The 23,245-nt window shown below is 42.8% G+C and overlaps 1 protein-coding gene across 8 annotated transcripts in view; it reads right to left on the bottom strand.

Annotated features, from left to right (window-relative positions):
* The window catches only part of LOC122557942 (potassium voltage-gated channel subfamily KQT member 1), a 682,968-nt gene that overhangs the window by 303,395 nt on the left and 356,328 nt on the right, over positions 1-23,245 (bottom strand). The window lies entirely within an intron of this gene.

Here is a 23,245-nt window from a genome sequence, read left to right as displayed (position 1 = left end):
GACCCATATCCCTCCAAAACCTTTCCTATTCATGTATCCATCCAAATGTCTTTCAAACGTTGTGAATGTGCCCGCAATGACCACTTCCTCAGAAAGTTCATTCCACAATCAAACCACCCTCTGTGTAAAAAACATGCAGTAATCTACAAAACTATAGACCAATATTTGGAATATGGAAATGGACTAGCTAACCCTTCAGTTGTAACCAGCACGGTAAGCCAAATAGCTTAATTCTTTGTCTTAAATACCTATTCTTTGTGATGTCCTGAGCTTGTGAACTATAATAGAAGGTCAAAAACAGAATGAGTAGAGAGGCATGGAGAACTGAGCTGACAATTGTTGAAGTGTTTAGGGTCAGAAGCAAAAGGAGGAGGTGCTAATGGTAGAAGATGATTTGTTAATCCAAAAGTGTGGTGGGTACAAGAGGACTGTCTCACCTCAGGGAGGGTCAGAGGAAAGAAAATGCGAGGGGCGGAAGTATAGAAATTACGATGGGATCAAGTCTTCAAAGGAAGCAGGAAATATCAGAGAGATATCAGTGATCATGGTCAATTTCAAACTGTTGAAGTTAAAGCTGGAACCTGCAGAAGAAACATTAAGTACCACACAAATTCTCAATGAGTGCTGAATGAGGGGGAGTGGAGAATTCATTGTGCTTTGAATTTCAATGTTGTAAATGTATTATTACACATTGTGACTGTTTCATCCCTTAACCTGAGAATCATTGGTCATCCATTGTCCTGTCACCTCCATCTGTTGTCCCAAACAAACTCTCTTTCTCTCTCAATTTGACTCCTTGACTTCCGCCAACAAGCTAATTGTGGTTGTGTGTGTGTGTGTGTGTGTGTGTGTGTGTGTGTGTGTGTGTGTGTTTTCTTAAACAAGTCCTCATTGTGCTTCTCAGTCTGACCTCTGATGCCTGCAAGGAACCTGCGCAGCAGTTATGATGGATTATCCTGTAACACTTGTTCCACAGCAATGGGCACAATGTTCATGACGGCAACAAAGGATAATTGATTGCAACTTGCTCGCACTGTTCGGGCATCCGAAGTCATTATACGGCCAGGGTCAGGGCTCTCAGTCAGGAACACAGTGTGTAAAGAGACCAAAAGTTGCATCAGTTGGACAGGAGAAATTATTGTGTTTGCACAGACAGAAAGACGGACTCACTCAGGTTCATGTCCACTTGAGAAGGTACATGGCTTTATAACTCACTCTCACATCCTTAAATATGATAGCAATGAAAACAATTCCACTTGTTTATGAAGTATTTTATGGATTATACTTCTTCCTTGTTTCTGGAAGGTTTACTATGTCCTTACTTATTCTGATACAATTTTTTAAAAGACCCAAATCTCTTCCTTTAATCCACATTGTCACTTGTTCAAACACCACTGGAAACTGTTGCTGCTTCAGAACTGCTCAATTCGAATACCTCTATCTGACCTCTGTACTGAAGAGGGTGCTCCACTATCTCTCATCTCACATCATGACTGAGGCTCTCAGCAATTGCATTGTGTCTGTGAATATCTCCATCACTTTCCTTGTGACTTTAATCTTCCTTGAAGCAAGCTGCCATAAACCAGATATATCACGGTTCTAACAGTCCCTGGGCAGCTATTTTGACAATTATGTTGGAATATTTTCTCAAAAAATCTTCAATATAGGCTCTGCTTGCAAACAAAGGATCAGTGAGATGACTACTCACTTAGCCTAAATGCCACTATTACACAGAAGGTGACCATTCAGCCCATCGTAGAGCAATGGAGTCAGTCCCTTTCCCCTTCTTTATCATCATAGCCCTACAAGTATGATTCTCTCATGTGTTCAACCAAATTCCTTATAATATCTCTGAACAACTTCACTTCCGCCACCTTCAAAGGCAGTAAGTTCCAGTACTTTATTAAAAAAAACTCTTTCTCACATTCCTTTATATCTTTTGTCCAACACGTTAAATCTAGTCCTTGTGTCATCACCTAATGGCAATTGCTATTCCTTGTGTACCTCATTTGTACGTGTCTTAACTTGTCCAAAATCTGTCAGAGCTTCCATTGACCTTCTTTGCACCAAAAGGAAGAATCCCCGCCTCTCCAAACCTAACCCCGTAACTAAATTCTCTTAGTCCCTGGATCCAATGTAGCAAGTCACTGCACTCTCTCTAAGAGCTTCAGATGACTTTCCGAAGCTGAATGAGATACTCTAAACAGATCTTTACAAAAGCTTCACTTTGGGCAATGGGCCAGGCCAGTTAAATTGGGAGCCACTTAAAAGTAGTGACAGGCACCCAGTTCTGGGACTCCTAACCCACCCCTTTGTGAGCTTTGCAATTTTCAGCAATTTTGTTTGAAATGTGCAGGTTCAGGCTGTGAACACACACCTGACAGCACAGACGCAGTCACCTCCAATTCAGAAACAGACATGGCCAACTCCTTTGCAGTGGTCAACAAGTTAAATTAGGTGATTAAAGGATTGTGCTTCATGGCACATCTGAGATGTTGTGAACCTTATTCTACCTAAGGGAACCTTTTGAAAGGTAATTTGAACTGCCTCCCAAGGTATGCTCTCCAGTCCAAGAAAAACCCTACCAAGCGGCCCTCTGGCCTCTTCATGCTCGCCATGCTAAGGTATGCCCCTTCCATGTCCATTCACCCATTTACACTGTATTGAAGTAAAGGACTCTGTAGTAGCAGTTGTATGTAGTAGAAAATAGCTTCAGAAAAGTGGTTTATTCAAAAATTTTCATTGTCTTTTTCTGGAGAACAATGGAAGTGCCAATCATGTAGTCTCTTTAAAGTTTTAAAATAGACAGTTTTTTCCCTGGGGTGGGGAGTCCAGAACTAGATGGCACAGGTTTAGGGTGAGAGGGGAATGATATGGAAGAGACCTATGGGGCAACTTTTTCACTCAGAGGGTGGTACATGTATGGAATGAGCTGCCAGAGGGAGTGGTGGAGGCTGGTACAATTGCAACATTTAAAAGGCATCTAGATGGGTATATGAATAGGAAGGGTTTGAAGGGATTTGGGCCAGCTGCTGGCAGGTGGGACTAGATTGGGTTGGGATATCTGGGTCGGCATGGACAGTTGGACCAAAGGGTCTGTTTCCGTGATGTACATCTCTATGACTCTAAGGCATTTGAAATCACTTAACCCTCCTTAAATTGTGGTGTTGTGGGAGGTTAGATAAGCTGAGCTGTCAATGAAGCTTTTCCAAACAAACTAGTTGCTATTAATAAAAGATGCCATCTCAAAATTGCCTGGGCTCTCAGCCAGGAATACAAAATGGGGATTTAGGGCTTTAATGCTTAGTGGTAGTGTCCCTACCTCTGAACCAAGTTCAAGTCCCACCTGCTCCAGAAGTGTGTCATAACAATCCTGAGCAGAGAAATTAGAAGATATCTACATAATGGGGCTGGATAAAGAGATGGAGACTGAGGTTCAGTTGGAATGAGGCTGGGAAGGAGGTGAGACGACTGGGGAATTAGGAACGGGACAACATTCTCTACAAAGCTAGGAGCAGGAGCAGCAGCAGCAGCAGCAGCAGCAATACGGTGAGTAGGAACGGAACAAAGAGGGAGGATAGTTATGTGTCAACTCAAACCTGGTTAACTTACTGTGAAGTAATAATAAATCAGTGCTGATTCCATTGGAGGTGAAGAAGGGCATGGTAAATAAGAAAAGATATAGAGCAGGGGTCAATCCAATATCCAGGTTGTGGAAATGCTTGTGTTGGACTGGGGTGGACAAAGTTAAAAATCACACAGCACCAGGTTATAGACATACAGGTTTATTTGGAAGTACTAGCTTTCGGAGCATTGCTCCATCATTAGCTAACTAGTCGAGCATGATCATAAGCTGCAACATTTATAGCAAAAGATCACATTGTCATGCAACTGATACAATATACTGATATAATAATATCCAACTGTTCTATCATTATTGCCAGAAGTGAAAATTATCTCCAGTGTTTGTTTTAAAAAGCAAATCACAATAATGCTCAATAAATTGAAGAATTTCCAAACACATGCATTAATCCAGAGCTTCATGCAAGATGAGCGAATATTAAGAATTTAGGATCTGTCCTGCACCAATTTCATCCATTAGCAATATTTACTCTCATATCCGTCTATCGCTTCTCCCTCCAGAAACACATCCCTTCGTCGGTAAACCAAGAAGCAAGAAAATTGAGTAAAACCTTTGCAATTCAGCTTCAGTATTGCAAGCTGTTCTAGGCACCTCACTTTAGAGAACTTGGGAATGGTGCAGCAGTGGTGTCACCCGGCACCTGGAAACTGTGGTTAGTCAAATATTAAAAGGAAATTTTTATAGAGGTGGTCAGATTGATGCAGCATTTGAAAGAGCAACTGAGGAGAAACTGGAAGGAGGGCCAGTAACTGGAGGGCAGAGATTTAGCATAACTGGCAAAGAAATTGAAATTTGAACTCCTCACTGAAACATTTGTCTGGATAAATATTGCAAATTCACTTCAAAAGAAGCTTGAACATTTCAGTTAATTCAAGAGAGCAAAACCAGAGAGGTTCATTCAGAACATCCTCTCCCTAAAAAGCAATCAACTGCGTGGCAAAAAATTGTTGGAAAAATGCCACTTTGGTTTACTGAGCCAAAATTGAAAATCCTCTGTCATTTCCCTCTGCACTCTCTAAGCATCCCCTCCTTCAACCCAAACTGTTTTCTCCTTGAAATTCCAGTTAATTTGCTGTTATTCAAATTACATACTTTGCCAAGCTTATAGCCCTAATTGTTATTTCAATTTTGTTCAACTGTTGCAAGTATATACTAGTTTCATTTTTCAGAGAAATAGTTCAATAACAAATAAAAACACAAGGAATTGTGCAATGGACCATCTTTATTGATATTTTGTAATTGTGAATTCCTGACTCTGGACTAACATTGTGAGACAGACAGACAGACAGACAGATAGACAGAGACACAGAATTGGCTGACCAATTAATGAAAGAACACAGGAGACAGAAGCAAGTACTGTTTGCATTCCTTTCCTGTTTATGTAGGAGATCAAACACAACATGTATTAATAGTCGTTCTTTGGACAAATCCCAATCTCTAATTATTTTACTTCTTAAAAAGTCTGTTTTGGTGTTTCTGCAAAAGACCTTCTCCCAACTAATAATAGGAGGCATCAAATTATATCTAAATGTGTGGGCACAACAGAGAACACTAGATCTGGAAATGTGTTGCTGGAAAAGCGCAGCAGGTCAGGCAGCATCCAGGGAACAGGAGAATCGACGTTTCGGGCATAAGCCCTTCTTCAGGCTTATGCCCGAAACGTCGATTCTCCTGTTCGCTGGATGCTGCCTGACCTGCTGCGCTTTTCCAGCAACACATTTCCAGCTCTGATCTCCAGCATCTGCAGACCTCACTTTCTCCTCAGAGAACACTAGATGATCAGTGAAGATAGATAGTAAAATATTGTGAAAAAGAAAAGGCCAATTCAAATGCAGATGTGATTAAATTATTGCTAACCGCATTCACTGCTCAAAACCCTGCAGCTGAATTGCTGTAAAAGTTATTCTTATATTCCAGCGTGACTTTGGTGTAATTTTGGCACAAAGCCCAATGAAACAGCACATCTGACATGAGATGTGGGAATTGGAAAGATACTGCATTGCCAAGCTGGTAAGGGAATTCCACACCTCTGCTGTAAAACCATCAGCCAATCGAGTCCATTCTGCCATTCAACAGGATCACAGCTGATCAACTGCGCTTTCTAGCCTTAACCATATTAACCCTCGATTCCCACTCTGATGAAAACTCTGTCCAACTCAGCCTTGAATATCTTCAAGGCGGCACGGTGGCACAGTGGTTAGCACTGCTGCCTCACAGTGCCAGAGACCTGGGTTCAATTCCCGACTCAGGCGACTGACTGTGTGGAGATTGCACATCCTCCCCGTGTCTGTGTGGGTTTCCTCCGGGTGCTCCGGTTTCCTCCCACAGTCCAAAGATGTGCGGGTCAGGTGAATTGGCCATTCTAAATTGCCCGTAGTATTAGGTAAAGGGGTAAATGTAGGGGAATGGGTGGGTTGCGCTTCGGCGGGTCGGTGTGGACTTGTTGGGCCGAAGGGCCTGTCTCCACACTACAAGTAATCTAATCTTCAATGATTCAGCCTCAATAGTCTTCTGTGGTAAAGAATTGCTCAGATTTACCACTAAAAGAGAATAAATTCCTCCTTAATTCCATTTTAAAGGAGTGACTGTTTAATCTGAGATTAAGTGCTGTGATCCTAGACTCACCCACAAGATGAAACAATTTCTCTGTATCTAACCTGTCAAACCCCTCAAAATCTTATATGCTTCACTCAGATCTTCTCTCATTCTTCTAAACGCTAAAGAGTGCAAACCCAACCTACTCAATGTCTCCTCACAATGGGATCTCTCCGTACCTGGGATCAGCAGTATTTTCTCTGGACTGCCTTCAATGCCAGTGTATCTTTCTTTAGATAGGGGGGCCAAAACTGTACAGAATTCCAACTGTGGACTGACTAATGCTTTAGATAGTTGTAACAAAGATGTTCATGCTTTTATGTGCCATTCCTTTTGAAACAAAGACAGCATTCCATTTCCCTTCCCTATTTCTGGGGCGACAATGGCCTGGTGGTATTATTGCGAGATAATTAATCCAGAAATTCAGCTCATGTTCCGGGGGGGCCTGGGCTTGAATCCTGCCACGGCACGTGGTGGAATTTGAAATCAATTTTTTAAAAAGTCTTTAATTAAGAATCTACTGATGACTACGAATCCATTGCTGATTGTCAGGAAAAAGAAAAATCTCTCTCCTTAATGTCCTGTAGGGAAAGAAATCTGTCATCTTTACTGGGTCCAGCCTAATGTGACTCCAGACTCACAGCAATGTGGCTGACTCTTAACTGCCCGCTGAGATAGCCATTCAGTTCAAGGGCAGCTATGGATGGGAAATAAGTGCTGGCCGGCCAGTGATGCCCATGTCCCATGGGTAAATTAAAAAAAAACATTACCCACTGAACTTGGAAGTTGGCTTTATATGATTCAGCATGAGGACTATGGCTCAGTGGTTAGTACTGCTGCCTCACAGCGCCAGGGACCCGGGTTTGATTCCAGCTTCAAGCGACTGTCTGAGTGGAGTTTGCATCGCCCCATGTCTGTGTGGGCTTCCTCTGGGTGCTCCAGTTTCCTCCCACAGTTCAAAGACATGCAGGTTAGGTGAACTGACCGTGCTCAATTGCTGATAGTGTTCAGGGATGTGTAGGTTAGGTGCGTTAGTCAGGGGAAATGTGGAGCAACAGGATAGGGGAATGGGTCTGGGTGGGTTACTCTTCAGAGGGTCAGTGTGAACTTGTTGGACCAAATGGCCTGTTTCCACACTGTAGGGACCCCCAAATCCTCCATGCCACAGCTTTCTACAGTCTTCCCCCTTCTTAATAATACTCAAGCTCTTCTATTCTTCCGGCAAAAGTGTATAATGTCCCATTTTTTTCTTTACAGCATCAATACACTTGGGAAAATGGTCATTTCCACATTCCCATCCTGCAGTTAGCTGCACTCCTATTGGGCAAGGGCACAGATTGACCCATACAGTAAAAAGGAAAAATCATGAGGATGGGAGAGAAGGAATAATTTCTGACCTCAACTTAGAGTGGCACAACAAAGAGGATGGCTCTCATCACCTCAGGCTTGTGACAAAATGGAGAACACCCAAGTTGCGAAGAAGACTTAGGAGTTGGATCTTTATGAGATATTGCATGAAACCTACTGCCTCGGGTTGCCGAACAATCAATAAGAAGCCTGCAGCCGGGCCCTAGCATTCTGTGGACGGGCTAAATTTGGAGCGAGTGGGACTTCTGTCCCTCAGTGGGGCTGTTGAACCAGCAGGAAGGGACATAAAGAAGGCCCAATGGATTGTCAAGTTGAGTAGGTCAAAGGCATTGGGCCTGGAAGGCAGCGGAGGGAGGGAACAGGTCAACCTAGGGAATGGGCTGGGTGGGGAGAGAGTCAGTTTTCGAGAATGGGTGTGTAGGAAGATGGAAGAGGGTTCTTGGGGCTACGATGTTGTGCCCATAACGGAGACGTGGGTTTCACAGGGGCAGGAATGGGTGCTTGATGTTCCAGGGTTTAGAACGTTTAAAAAGAACAGGAAGGGTGGAAAAAGAGGAGGGGGTGTAGCATTGCTAATCAGAGAGTGCATCACAGCTACAGAAACGAAGGTTGTTGAGGAAGGTTTGTCTACTGAGTCAGTATGGGTGGAAGTTAGGAACAGCAAGGGAGCAGGCACCTCATTGGGGGTTTTCTACAGACCACCTAATAGCAGCAGAGAGATTGAAGATTTCATAGGCGGGCATATTCTGGAAAAATGCAAAAGTAACAGGGTTGTTGTTATGGGTGATTTCAACTTTCCCAATATCGATTGGAACCTCCTAAGTGCAGATGGTTTGGATGGAGCCGTTTTTGTCAGATGTGTTCAGGAGGGTTTCCTTACTCAGTATGTAGACAGACTGATGAGGGAAGAGGCCATTTTGGATTTGGTGCTCAGCAACGAGCCAGGACAGGTGTTAGATCTCACAGTGGGAGAGCACTTTGGTGAAAGTGATCACAACTGCCTTACATTTAGCATAGCCTTGGAGAGTGAAAGGAGCAGTTACCGAAGGAAGATATTTAATTGGGGAAAAGGAAATTACGACGCTGTCAGACAGGAGTTGGGAAGTACAGACTGGGAGCAATTGTTCCACAGAAAGGGCACAGCAGACTTGTGGAGACTGTTTAATGAGCAGTTGTTGCGAGTGATGCATAAATTTGTTCCTCTGAGACAGGTAAGAAGGGATAAGATTAAGCAACCTTGGATGACGAGAACAGAGGAACTTCTTGTCAAAAGAAAGAAGGCAGCTTACGTAAGGTGGAGGAAGCAAGGATCTAGCACAGCTTTAGAGGATTACAGGCTTGCTAGAAAGGAACTCAGAAATGGACTGAGGAGAGCCAGGAGGGGGCATGAAAAAGGCTTGGCAAGGATTAGGGAGAACCCAAAGGCATTTTACTCATACGTGAGGAATAAGAGAATGATCAGGGAGAAGGTAGGGCCGATCAGGAATAGCAGAGGGAAATTGTGCGTGGAGTCTAAGCAAATAGGGGAAGCCCTAAATGAGTTTTTTGCTTTGGTCTTCACCAAGGAAAGGGAACTTGTTGTAAATGAAAACTTAGAGGAGCTGGGATACAGTCTTGACCAAATCAAGATTGATGGAATTGATGTGCTAGAAATTTTGGAAAACATTAAGATTGATAAGTCCCCAGGGCCAGACAGATTTATCCTAAGCTGCTCCGGGAAGCGAGAAAGGAGGTTGCTAAGCTGCTGGTGAGGATATTTGCCTCCTCCCTCTCCACAGGTGTCGTACCGGAGGATTGGAAGGAGGCGAATGTTGTTCCACTTTTCAAGAAGGGTAATAGGAAATCTCTGGCAATGACAGACCAGTCAGTCTTACGTCTGTGATCAGCAAAGTTTTGGAAAGAATTCTGAGGGATATGATTTATGACTATTTGGCAAAGCATAGTGTGATTAAAGGCAGTCAGCATGGCTTTGTGAGGAGCAGGTCATGCCTCACAAATCTTATTGATTTCTTTGAGGAGGTGTCAAGATAGGTCAATAACGGTCGAGCAGTGGATGTGGTGTATGTGGACTTCAGCAAGGCATTTGATAAGGTTCCCCATTGTTGGCTCATTCATAAAGTCAGAAAGTATGGGATACAGGGAGATTTGACTATCTGGATTCAGAATTGGCTGGCTGACAGAAGGCAGAGAGTGGTTGTGGATGAAAAGTATTCAGCCTGGAGGACAGTATTGAGTGGGGTCCCGTAGGGCTCTGTTCTTGAACAGAGGGATCTGGGTGTGCAAGTACATAGATCCCTCAAAGTTCTCACCCAAGTGGATAGGGTTGTTACGGAAGCATATGGTGTTTTGGCTTTCATTAACAGGGGGATCGAGTTTAAGAGCCGTGAGGTTTTGCTGCAGCTCTACAAGTCCCTGATGAGACCACACTTGGAATATTGTGTCCAGTTCTGGTTGCCCTACTATAGGAAAGATACAGAGGCTTTGGAGAGGGTGCAAAAAAGGTTTACCAGGATACTGCCTGGACTGGAGGGCTTGACTTATGAAGAAAGGTTGAATAAGCTTGGACTTTTCTCTCTGGAGAGAAGGAGGAAGACAGGAGATCTGATCAAGGTATACAAGATAATGAGAGGAATAGATAGAGTCAATAGCCAGAGACTTTTCCCCAGGGCAGGATTGATGGTACGAGGGGTCATAGTTTTAAGGTATTAAGAGAAAGGTATAGAGGAGATGTCAGAATTAGATTCTTTATGTAGAAAGTTGTGAATGCATGGAATGCGTTGCCAGCTGTGGTGGTGGAAGCAGAGTCATTAGGGACATTTAAGCGACTGCTGCATATGCACATGGATAGCAGTGAGTTAAGGGGTGCTTAGGTTAAGTTATTATATTCTACATTGGATTAAATCTTGGCACAACATCGTGAGCCAAAGGGCCTGTTCTGTGCTGTACTTTTCTCTGTTCTATGTTCTATCATCAGTAGGGGATGAGCATAGCAGGGTGTGGTCCTGCCCCTGGTGTACCTCTCCGGAGACAGTACCCCTTTATTTTCCACCCTTATAACATTAAACTTTAAAGACAATTATAAAGCTGCCCATGGCAACCACATTACAGCAAAGGCAGTACATCATCATGCTAAACTGGCTTGGCAGTAAACTAAGTGACCCTTAACCATGTATTTAGCTTTAACATGTGGGCTGCCAATTATGGTTCCCACTTACCTTGTGGGGACGAGCTTAGGATGGGTGAGCAAGGTATTGGACAGAGCACACACCCTATTTCATTTTGGGGTGGCATGGTGGCTTAGTGGTTAGCACTGCTGCCTCTCAGTGCCAGGGACCAGGTTCCACCCACCCTCTGGTGACTGGCTGTGTGAAGTTTGCACACTCTCCCTGTGTCTGTGTGGGTTTCCTTTTACAATCCAAAAGATGTGCAGGTTAGATGGATTGGATGTGCTAAATTGCCCATAGTGTCAGGGGTGTGCAGCTGAGGTAGGGTAGCCATGGGAGATGTAGGGTTACAGGGAAGGAGGGTGGATCTGAATGGGGTATTCTCTGGAGGGTCACTGTGAACTCGATGGCCTGGTTCCATACTGTATGGATTCTATATTTAAAGAACAAGTTAAAATGTTGTGGTTAGTAGAGAACTGAAATAAAAACAGCAGCTTGTCTGGTAGCCTCAGTGGAGTCATATCAGACTCAAAACATCAGTGCTGCTTTTCTCTGTAAAGATGCTGCCAGACATGCTGAGTTTTTTCAGCATATCCAGTTTTTAATGCCCTATTTACTTGACTCCCTGGGGGCGGGGAGGGTGTTTTCGTGGCATAAATTCCCCTCAGGATGTGAGCTCGGTCTTGGACACCTGTCTGCCTAATTGACTTGTCAACTGGAAAAGAAACAGGCTGGGCTGCAAAATGGGCAGTCAATTCGCTACTGCCTACTTTGTGTTAGCATCCAAGGCAAATAACAGCTTGGGGTACCTTAGATATTATAACTCGCAAATCCAACATCACTCAACAACGCTCAAATCTGAGGATTTTTATTTTGGGAGGTGGGAGTGAAGCGACCATTGGGAAATGCCCACCATTTCCTGAAATCAAGTACTTAATATTCCTTGGAAAAGCAAGTCAGTTAATCAGCTCCTCCATCTGAGCTTCATCCCAGTATCCCAGGCAAAATGAAATTTGAGAACAATCCAGGTAATCTAGCGGTTGGTAATGCAGATTTTTGTTTTGTTCATTCACAGGATGTGGGTGTCACTGGCCGGGCCAGAATTTAATACCCGTCCCCAGGTGTTGAGAATCAACCAAATTGCTGTTGGTCTGGAGTCACGCGTAGGCCAGACCAGGTAAGGATGGCAGTTTCAATCCCGAAAAGACATTAGTGAAGCAGATGGGTTTTTCCTGACAATCAACAATGGATTCATGGATCCAATCTTCTGAGGAAGGGTCACATTAACTCTGATTTCTCTCCACAGACGTCGTCAGACCTGCTGAGCTTTTCCAGCAACTTCTGATTTTGTTTCTGATTGACAGCATCCCCAGCTCTTTCGGTTTTTAATGGATCTGTGGTCATCACTGGGCTCTTAATTCCAAAATTTCTTCCTAACTGAATCCAAACTCCACATCTTCCATGACAATACGGGTCCCCAGGACATTAGTGGGATCTCTGGATCCAAAGTCTAGTGATAATAGCACTAGGCCATTGCCTATGGAGAATCCTCAGCAAACAATCCTCACAGAAGATTGAGCCTTTCACTATGACCTGAAATCTCTCAACACACTGGCACATGCTACCCTGACTACTCAGATTGAGGTCAGCATGTGCACAGGAACCAGATGGTGTGACTATAAATATACATTTTAAAGGAAGGCTGGGCAAGGGTAAATCTTTGGAAGCTTGATACAAACCAAGAAGAACTGGTTTAGATTGTGGTACAAGTTTGGTCTGCCTGAATTAGTTTTCTCTAATTTAGTTACTGCTCTGTAAAAGCTGGGCCAGAATGTATAAAAATAGAGAGAGAGAGAGAGAGAGAGAGAAAGAAAGAGCACAGTGCAAGTTATTGATCCTCTCCCAACTGAATTGCAACTTTAAACAAACACATAGTTCCACAACAACATATGTAAATTTTTGTACCTGTACCTCTCAATTATGTAACAGCCAGTTAATTCAATACTACGTATACATTAAAGAAATAAATTGCATTGCTTTAGGATAGCCCAAAGCACTTTGCAGTCAATTAAGTGCTTTTGAAGTTAGTTCCTACTGTAATGATATAGCTTTAAATGCGTACCATCTGAACCCTTTGGATAAATATCAATTCAGTTACAGTAGTCCACTGACACTCCACAAATATCTTTCTGGGTATAAAAGCAAAATATTGTGGATGCTGGACATCTGCAATCAAAACAGAAAGTGCTTAAAATACTCAGCGGATCTGGCAGCATCTGTGGAAACAGAAACAGAAGCAACACCTCAAGTCAAATATGGGCAACCAAAAATAGGTATAAAAATAAATTGTAGAGAACTCAGGGAAGATGTAAGACTGTTGAAACTATTCCCATGATGGAGGGGTTTTCATGTATTTATCCATTACACAAAGGGTGAGGGAAACTTTGATCTATTTGAAAATAATGGGTGGAGGATAGAATTTGGAACAAAAACTTGAATGGCAATTAAGTGACTGTCTTTTGGCATTTCTTGGGTGAATGAAGGGCTAGAAATTATGTAAATAGTAATAAATACATGGGTCCAAAAGATGAAACTGGTAAATTTAGCCTTAATGGGTGGTATAAATGTGAAATGGGCTGCTGATTCATTATCTCCCATTTTGCTTCCTCAGGCTAAATAAATTTCACCTCACAGTGTTTCAGTTAAGAGACCAAGGCAAAAAGAAATCTCTGGAAAGACAATAATGTGTTTTCAAAGAAAAAGGGAAGTCTGCACACATGTTTTATAACGATGGTCCCAACAGTTTATTCAATATATCCCACGCTTTTTACTGAACAGTCAATTAACCTCCCACTGTCTCTAGTTTACTCCCTGCCCCAAACACTCCTGAGAGTAATGGAAGCTGGTTCTGCTCTAACGACCAGCGAGGCAATGACGTTCCTGGTTTGTGATGCAGACTAATGCCAGCAGCAGGGTTTCAGACTTTGTACTAGCTGAGATCACTGTGAAGATTCTGCCTTCGTGCACCTTACTGAGGCGTGGTGACGCCTCACGGTCAGCTCACCATCGGCCATCTCTCTCAAATGAGAGAGCAGCCTCTGGTCCTCTGGCATAATGGTGACTTACTTTCTTCTTTTAATCCAACTTTGTTACAGTCAACACATCACTTAAGCCCACCTTAAAGAGTGACTGGTTCCATTGCTGACTATAGGTTTTCCTTTTCATAACACATTTTCTATCTGATTCTCTCCACAGGTTTAGATTCTGACCTCATTTAGCTTATTAACAGAAGTGCATTGCAGCCTTGACTTCTTGCTGCAATGCTGGACATCTTATTTCTCTATTTTCTAAGATCTTGTAACTGAAGGAGGTGTACCTAGGGACCTTTGTACCTAAGACGACAGTGCAAGTGGTGACTTATTAACATTTCACCATACACATTTGAGAACACATGACAATAAAGCTAATCCTAATTCCTTGAACATACTGTCCCCAACCATTTCCAATTCACTAAACAATGAGGGTAAAAGTGCTCTTCCCTCCATAGCTCAGCCCCTTATTTGACATTATATTTTTAACGATAATGACTCAGACAAATGCTCTGATATGTCAAGCATCAGTGCAGTCAATGTTGCCTTCATATACATTCATATCAATGAAAGGTGGACTTCTCCCTCAGCCTGAAGCTCAAAGACTTTTTTCCTTCAAACTGAATCATTCTCAGTGAGAGATTTTCACCAGTATCCAAGGCAGCAATGTTTCTACAGTTAAACCATCTCAAATGACATTTTTTCTTCATTTTTGTGTTTGTGTATTTTTGTCTTGAATGAGTGAGAAATGTTGCAACCCTGATGAGCAAAACATTATTTGCACTTTGATTTCCTCTCAGTATCAGCACCGAGTGTGCCAAGAGCAGCTTTAATGTAACAGCAAACATAAACAAAGTGTCTTCAATGTGGTAAAAACTATCAAACTATCAAATAAGCTTGGTAAAAACAATGACTGTAGATGCTGGAAACTAGAGTCTAGATTAGATTGGTGCTGGAAAAGCACAGCAGTTCAGGCAGCATCCAAGGAGCAGTAAAATTGATGTTTCGGGCAAAAGCCCTTCATCAGGACTACTGTATTCTTGATGAAGGGCTTTTGCCTGAAACGTCGATTTTACTGCTCCTTGGATGCTATCAAATAAGCTTGGTGACATTAGGACTGAGGCCTATAAACTTGGTCAGTGGTAGGTTTTAAGGAGTGTCTTCAAGGACAAGAGGGTGATAGAAAAGTACTGAAGCTTAAGCAGGAAACCTAAGATCCTAGGCAGTACAATCACCGGTGGTAGGACTTGGAAGAGTCCAAAGCAGAGTAGATCTTGGATGTTGATCTGAATCATTGTATTCTATTGTGTTTTTTTTATTCATTCATGGGTTAAGGGTGTTACTGGCAAGACAAGCAATAATTGCCCACCCCTAATGACTCAGAGGGTAGTTAAGAGTCAACCACATTGCTGTTGGTCTGGAGTCGCATGTAGGACAGACCAGGTAAGGATGACAGTTTCGTTTCCTAAAGGACATTAGTAAACCAGAAACATTACTGGGGTCTCTGGATGAATAGTCCAGTGGCAATACCATTAAGCTATTGTTTCCCACTCTGGAGGAACAAGAGTCGAACCTGGCTGGTTATGTTTGCATCCTGCAGATGTGAAACGCTTGAAAAGTTTCTGATCATGACCTTCCAACATTATGTGGGTGATTTGGATGTTCACTGACCAGAACCAGGGGCAGTGACAGGGACTAGAGGCCCGGGAGCTGCTTCTGACTCAGGTTCCCAGCCCTGCACCAGAGCAGAGCAGGCCCCCAGTACTGTGGCTATCAAGCCCTGATGTACCCCCCGTTCCTTGTGCCCTGCCCACAATGCACGTAGGTTTAACAGGTATCAGTAAGGGACTTTGTGTGAACCTGTGTATAGTGTACAGAGCACCAGCATCCTTGAAATGTGTTGGAAGTGATGAGTGCTTTTGAGGAGCACTTCCTACTTTCTGGATGTGTATCGAAAGTTGTCTATCCATCTTCTTTGTTGAAAGGTGGTGCATGAAAGAGGTAGGCCATAGCCCTTGCCACCAGTCAACTTCAGAGGGTGCAAGTTGGATCAATAGATCAGCTCAGAAGAGATTACAAGCACTGAATCTGGGCAGGAATGGTAAGGTCTGGAAACAAAAAAAAGCTGCATCCAATTTTGTTAAAACTCAAACTTTCAACTTTTGGATTTAGAAAACTTTTATTTTTGGAACTGCATCATGTCTTCTACTCTGACAACTTTACTAGGCACAGTTCTGATAAGAAAATGAAAACTGTTTCGCTAGCTCTGATTACACCACACATTTTTCAAACAAAGGTTTCATTGAAAATTACTGTCAAAGTCACTACACACCCGTATACAACTGTCAATCAACCGATGCCATTGTGCTACCATCTTGGTCAACAAATGCCTTTTGTTTTTCTGTTAAGAATAGTCACTGTTCAAACTGGGGTCTGCTCAATTAACATTCTGATACTCCACGACCAACATGTCAATCAGATTTTGTCACAGCATCTTGCAGGATTAATAGTGAAGTAGGCGTGAAAGAGTTAATCTTCGTGGAGTTAAAATTAAAGTGTATGATAGTCTCGAAAGAAGAGCTGTCTTTATGCTTCAATTCTTCCAGACATGACAAGATATTTGGCCAAAGACATTTTTGGGAATGTTTATTCACCCATCATAAAATAATGAACTGTGTGAGCGCAATATTCATTGCCACATGGAGCAAGGAGATAAGGGAAATCGAAGGCCAGAGAGAGTGATGTGTTTCACGATGGAAATTAGTGGTCACAAGGCTGAGAGTTGAGATAAAAGGGACCTGCATGAAGTTGAGAACTATAAATATGTGTTGTAAATTCAGTACTATTGAAATCAGACCATAGAATCCCTATAGTGTAGAAGCAGGCCATTCGGTCCATCGAGTCTACACTGACCTCTGAAGAACATCCTATTCAGACACACACCCCTACTCTATCCCTGCAGTCCTGCACTTCCCATGGTGAACTCATCTACCATGCAGATCCCTGAACACTATGGAGCAACTTAGCATGGCCAATTCATCTGACCTGCACATCTTTGGACTGTGGGAGGAAACCGGAGCACCTGGAGGAAACCCACGCAGACACGGGGAGAATATGCAAATTACATGCAGACAGTTACCGGAGAGTGGATTCCAATCCTGGGTCCCTGGTGCTGTGAGGCAGCAGTGCTAACCACTGAGCCACCGTGCCTAAATGTCTTAGCGTAACTGGAATCTTCTCCTTTGCAAATACACAAATATGATTTTAACTTCCTTGAATCACACAGACTTGAGAGTGATCTAGTTTCACCACAGTATCAGGAATGCCTTTTCAGTCCATGCTTTCAGCATAAGGTGGATTCAGACAATGACTTGCATTTCAGTATTCACTTTGTGTTTCAGTGTGGGAAGAGGGAATAAATGCAATCTCAAACTTCCCAATGTTTGCATAGGATTGTGTATATTCTGCCCAAATCTGGCACATCCCTGGTCACCCAACTAATGCCTCACCCTCTTACACAGCAACGGTCAAAATGCCCATGCTCATGAGTGAGCATGTCAGCAGCAAGAGCAGAAGGGAAATAGCCAGGGAACATGTGGGCAAGCCCATGGGGAAATGGGCTGCTGGGTAAGCCCAGGAATTGGACAGGAATTGCCAGTCTGTCAGGCATTGCCAGTAGAAGCGAGGATTTGCTGAACGATGTGAGATGTGGGTGGCTAGAAACGGTGAGGCATCAGTGGGGGCTGGTGATAAATGACTGGCTGACATGAGGATTTGGGGCTGTGATGATGCTGTCACTCTGAAAAGGTTATTTTGTCCTGGATTTGTTTTTGAAGAGAGTTGTAAAGGCAGAGGGGGTGAAGTGGCTACCAGAGACAGCCTAAATCAATAGTTTAGGAGACCTTTAGGGTTTTCTTTTAAAAACAGTTGTAACAATGGAAGGGGAGTGGCCAGTTCTCACAGATCAGGCTTTCTAGTTTGTTTTAGCTGTAGCAGTCAGAAGCTGTTTGGTCCCAGAGGGGTTGAAGATTCAGGAAAGGATTCCTAGCTGTTACTTTCTCTGAAATTTCTCTTGATGTTGTTTCCTTCTGGATTGGGGAGCTGCACATGAAAATCTGTGTCTGAATTCAGCTTTTTGCCAAGTGGTGTGTTTATGGGATGTGACTATGTTGGAGCAATTAATTAGTAATAGGTACTGTATGTATTGTTCAGTTAAATTTTCCAACAGTTAGGTTATTCTAAGTTCCTCATTCTTTTGTTTGTATTTTGACTACACTGTTTAAATAAATTGTGTTTTGTTTAACATGAAGCAATTAGAACAGTTGCATCACATCTGGAACACGTACCTCACATCTACTGTTAAAATAAGGAAAAAATAGGGTCTAGGCTACCTTCTTAAAACATTTTGAGGGGGGCTGGTCTGGTCCATAACAGGGGCAAGCTGTGAAAGGAAGGCTTGGCTAACTGCAATAGTGAAACTTGAAGCTAAAAGCAATGAATTCCTTTCAAACTGTTGAATTCTTTATGAAGTGTATATCAGTATTAAAAAATAAGTTTTCTTGCATATATATGACTGGGAAATACTGTGATGTCTGGGAAGTTTAAGCCTCCTTATCCGTTGTGGTTAAAAATTAATGGCAGGTTGATATCTATTGAGGATATCGATGAATTCTTCTAATTTTGCTTCCATATGTCATCATAAACACAGAAGGTAATCTTAATAAATGACTGCAGCTTACCTTATGAAGGAGTTAATGAGAATGAAAATGTAGCCCTGAAAATCAAAAAGTAACTTTTGAGAAATCTCTAGAGTCCGAGGAAAAGTATTCGGTTGACTCCTGGTACACAGTCGCATGCACTCTGCCCGATTCCGAGTTCTCACTAACATTTTAAAACTGTACAGACCCTGCCCAGCATGACTCCTCATTGTTATAAAGAAACAATATACCTCATCCAGTCTCAGTTTTCTGCCAGTGTACAGTAACCTGCCCGTCAGCATAAGGTCACATGCAGTTGCCTGCACCCAGTCAAACATTCCCTGCTAATCCAAACTCCACAGAGTCACATACAGCCTGACAACATGTGACTGTTCGCAAGCAGTGAGTAGTCAATGTAGACAATTCAATCCCAACTCCTCATTGCTTATGTACACTGCTTTGCACTCTGCTCAATCTCAAATTTTGACTTACAGAGTGTAATCACACAATTAGTCTGTGTACCACTGACTGTACTCTACCAATCCTATCTCTCCATTGCATATCTCACCTCCTCACAGCCAGTGTACAGTCACAAGTGCCTTTCCCATAATCTTATCCTCACTGCCCCTGTACTGTCATATACAGAAGAACCTCAATTTTCCGAAGGACAAAGGCGAGGAGTATTTCGTTCAGCTAATCGAATGCCAGATGATCAGTGCTAGATAACATAGTTAGCCACACTCTGGGACTTTGTGATCTTGTTCGGATCATCCGAAATTTGGTTAATCGAATGCCGGATATTCAAGGTTCCTCTGTATACCCTACCCAATCAAGACACTCGCTACCAGAGAAAAGTTATATCTTCCAAAGCCTGGCTCTATGTTGCCAGTGAGCAGTACAAATCCTGACAAAAAAGCAAAGAATTGCAGATGCTGCAAACTGAACCAAAATAGCAATTACTGGAGAACCTCAACTGGTGTGGCAGCATGTGTGGAGAGAAAGCAGAGTCAACATTTTGGGTCCAGTGACCCTTCTTTAGAATTGATTGTAGCTCAGAAATGGTGGTATTTATACTGAAGTACAATTCCAGATACCAGTTTCGAGTTGTGTGTATCCTGTACAATCCCAACTGCTCACTAGCCTTGTCCAGTCATACGTCCCCTGCCCAATACTCATGCCTTGCCACCAATATGTAGCAGCCCACCCAGTCCTTAATCTCTGTTGTAGGTTTTTGCTTTCCATTGTCTGAAGAGGGCCAGTTGCACAGCCTATAATCATTTAAAAAAGGCTTGTTGTAAATTGGTGTTTCTTCTAACTCCAGAAACAATAAACAATTTACAAAAGCTGATAGACAAAGTGTTTAAAGACCTTTGAATGTTGTATCCTACTGGGCACAACAACCCTGCATTACACACAACCAAAATGTTAATAACTGTCGTCACCAGTTCCAGGACAGAAGCCAGGAATATTTTGCTTGAAGCAATTCAATAATCACTTGTGCTAATCAGCAAACATAATAGTTGTAGGCCGCAGTATGAAATGATTTACATCCCCAACAATCTGACGTTTATACTCATAGTCTGAATACGCGAATACAATGCAAGCAGCAGCCAAATCACCCACGTTCTGCTTTAGTGCACACAATACTAAATTAGGATTTACGTTTTGAACAAAGTTTTATGCATTTAATCTAAAATATGTTATTATGAGGAACACAGGAGGCGATTCAAGCTTGGATTAATTTACAATGGTGCTAAGCATGTTGACTAACAAAGGGTCACTTGTGTAGTTTAAAGCAGTCCATACAATCCCTTTTCAGCAGGCTCATTATCTTTACAAATTGCCTTAAGTACTTAACAGCCCCTAGTCGTGCAGCTGTTACATACAGTAAGATCACTTCTTAAAAGAAAATCTTTTTGAGATACAATTCAATTCTTATTATCACTCCGACCCCCCTGCAAACAACCTGTGGCCTCTAGCTTTTCTTAATGTGCTGATTTGGACTGTCAAAATAGTTTCATCAGCATCACCTCTCTTTTAGCTTGCCCGAAGTGACTATATTTCACATAGACGTCTGGAATGATATTTGACTTCGAACCGCATCAGATTCTGCTGTCACCTTTCTGTTAATTTTCAGTAGTTTTAACTAATACCAATCAGAAAAATAGACCTTGGTGAATGTGTTGGCCAATTCTAGCTGAGGGGCCACTGAGAGTTGCAGTATCGTGGTAGCTACTTTAGCCCAGCTCTTTTAACACAGAATCCCACAGCCAAAATTCCCAATAAGTTCTGCATGTGTGGAAATGTGCAGCAATCTTGAAGGGACCGCAAAGGTCTTGTTCCCTGTTAAATATCACCAAAGCACAGTGATGCGAAAAGATTTGAAGGGGCCACGTAATTAAAATAAAACTGAAATGCATATCAGCAACACTTTAAAGGGTTGGTGTCTGCTGTATTAATAAAATACAAATAAACATGATGATGATGGTCTGCTACTTGATGCAAAATATCTTTCAGTGTTTAGATAAAGTGTATCTGTGTGGCAGAGGTGTTGAGCATAAATGGAAGTTGGTCACAACTCACAGGAGACTGGGTGTGGATGGGGAGAGGTGGGGGGGTGGAGGGGGAGGATAGTGCCAAAATATGTGCTCAATGTGAGTGACAGCTCAATCTGAACAGCTGCTTGGGATCCTCCCTGTTTCAGTCCCTGAGAAATCCCCACGTACAGCCTGAGCAAATTCAATCCCTGCATAACCATCTCCTTACATGGATATGTTTCTCCACAGGGAAAACTAAACAAAACCCTCCAGTCTTCCCCATACTTACTGCCCTGAGCAAAATGTTCGCCTTCTACATAAAAATACTCCTTCGATGCTTATGTCATTTGTACCCACACAAAATTAATTTCTATTGCATCCCAATCTATCCAGCATATTCAGATAGAGAGTATTGTGCAATAAAACATGGAGGTTCATGACCAACTACTAAAACACATGATTGGGAGTAGCCGGTGTTGGACTGGGGTGGACAAAGTTAAAAATCACACAACACCTGGTTATAGTCCAACAGGTTTGTTTGAAAGCACTAGCTTTCAGAGTGCTGCTTCTTAACCACCTGATGAAGGAGCGTCGCTCCGAAAGCTAGTGCTTCCAATTAAACCTGTCGGACTACAACCTGGCATTGTGTGATTTTTAACTTAAACCAGACATATGTAAGTTGCGGGATCTGAATGCTTTCTACCACCTTGTCAAACATTTTTCCCAGCTCAGTTTTCTTAATTTAAAAGTTGCGCAGCCCAACTCTAGGAAATTTAGCAGCCAGGGAGGAGACATGATCTTTACTTTCAGATGGTCTGTGTGTTGAAAAGAATGGAAAAGCAGATCCATGATGATGGCAGGGGATGCTGTGGGGGTGTGAGGACAGGGGGAGTGTTGAGAGAGGGAGGGGATTGATTGCTTTTTCTTGGTTTCAGAGTCAACAGAGTGGGTTCAGAGGTCACTGGTCAAATAAAAAAAACGCACACAAAGGCAGTGGGTGGAGAAAGAAATGCTGCAGAATTGGCGGTAAGCTTTTCACACACACACACAAAGTAATTAGCAAGTCTATGTGTCACCAGCCAACAATCAATGGGGGGAGAAAAAGAAAAGGCAACTGCCTCAGTTAAAGGTATTCTTGTCCGCAACACAATCAGTACCAACTGCAGGCTAAATGGTTGAGAAATAATCGGCACCTGTAAAAACACTGCGCTGGGAAACCTGACAACAGGAAGGGGGATTGAAACACCAGACTGAAGGCCAAGTCCTTTGAGTCCAACTGTCTGATTCAACAGGTGTAGGCAGCATTATTTGTATTCGACCTCACATTCTCATTACACGATCATCCTTTGCTCCCTCTGCCAATGGCTGCCATCATCATTTTACTATTTTAAATTATCCAGGATTTATGCCAACTGCCATCTAAATTCAGGCCATATGGTAGGCAATAACTTAATACCTTGATGTATTTACTACAAAAGTAAAATGGAGGCTTAAAACAGCTGTCAGCTAAAAAGCATTCTGGGGCATCCTCCATCCCTCGGGGGGGGGGGGGGGGGGGGGGGAGGGGTGTCTTAGACCCAACAATTTTCAGCTGCTTTAGTGACCTTCCCTCCATTGTAAGGTCAAAAATGGGAATGATCACTGATGATGGCACACTGTTCAGCATCACTTGCAACCCCTCAGATACTAAAAGCAGCATGTTTTCCTCTGCAGCAAGACCAGGCCAACAGCTCAGGCTGATAAATGACAAGGAGCATTTGCGCCACACAAGTGCCAGGGGGTAGCTTTCTCTAAACGAAACAGAATCTAACCATTGCTCCTTGATGTTCAGAGGAACTATCTTTGCTAAATCCCCCATTATCAACATCTCGGGTTGACCTTTGATCAGAAGCTGACTGGACCAGCCATATAATAAACCAAGTAGGTAAAAACAATGACCGCAGATGCTGGAAACCAGATTCTGGATTAGCGGTGCTGGAAGAGCACAGCAGTTCAGGCAGCATCCGAGGAGCAGTAAAATCGACGTTTCGGGCAAAAGCCCTTCATCAGGAATACAGGCAGAGAGCCTGAAGAGTAGAGAGATAAGTGAGAGGAGGGTGGGGGTGGGGAGAAAGTAGCATAGAGTACAATAGGTGAGTGGGGGAGGGGATGA

This window comes from Chiloscyllium plagiosum, chromosome 16, assembly GCF_004010195.1.
Source record: "Chiloscyllium plagiosum isolate BGI_BamShark_2017 chromosome 16, ASM401019v2, whole genome shotgun sequence".
Lineage (NCBI taxonomy): Eukaryota > Metazoa > Chordata > Chondrichthyes > Orectolobiformes > Hemiscylliidae > Chiloscyllium > Chiloscyllium plagiosum.
This window is presented reverse-complemented; position numbering and strand designations above follow the sequence as displayed.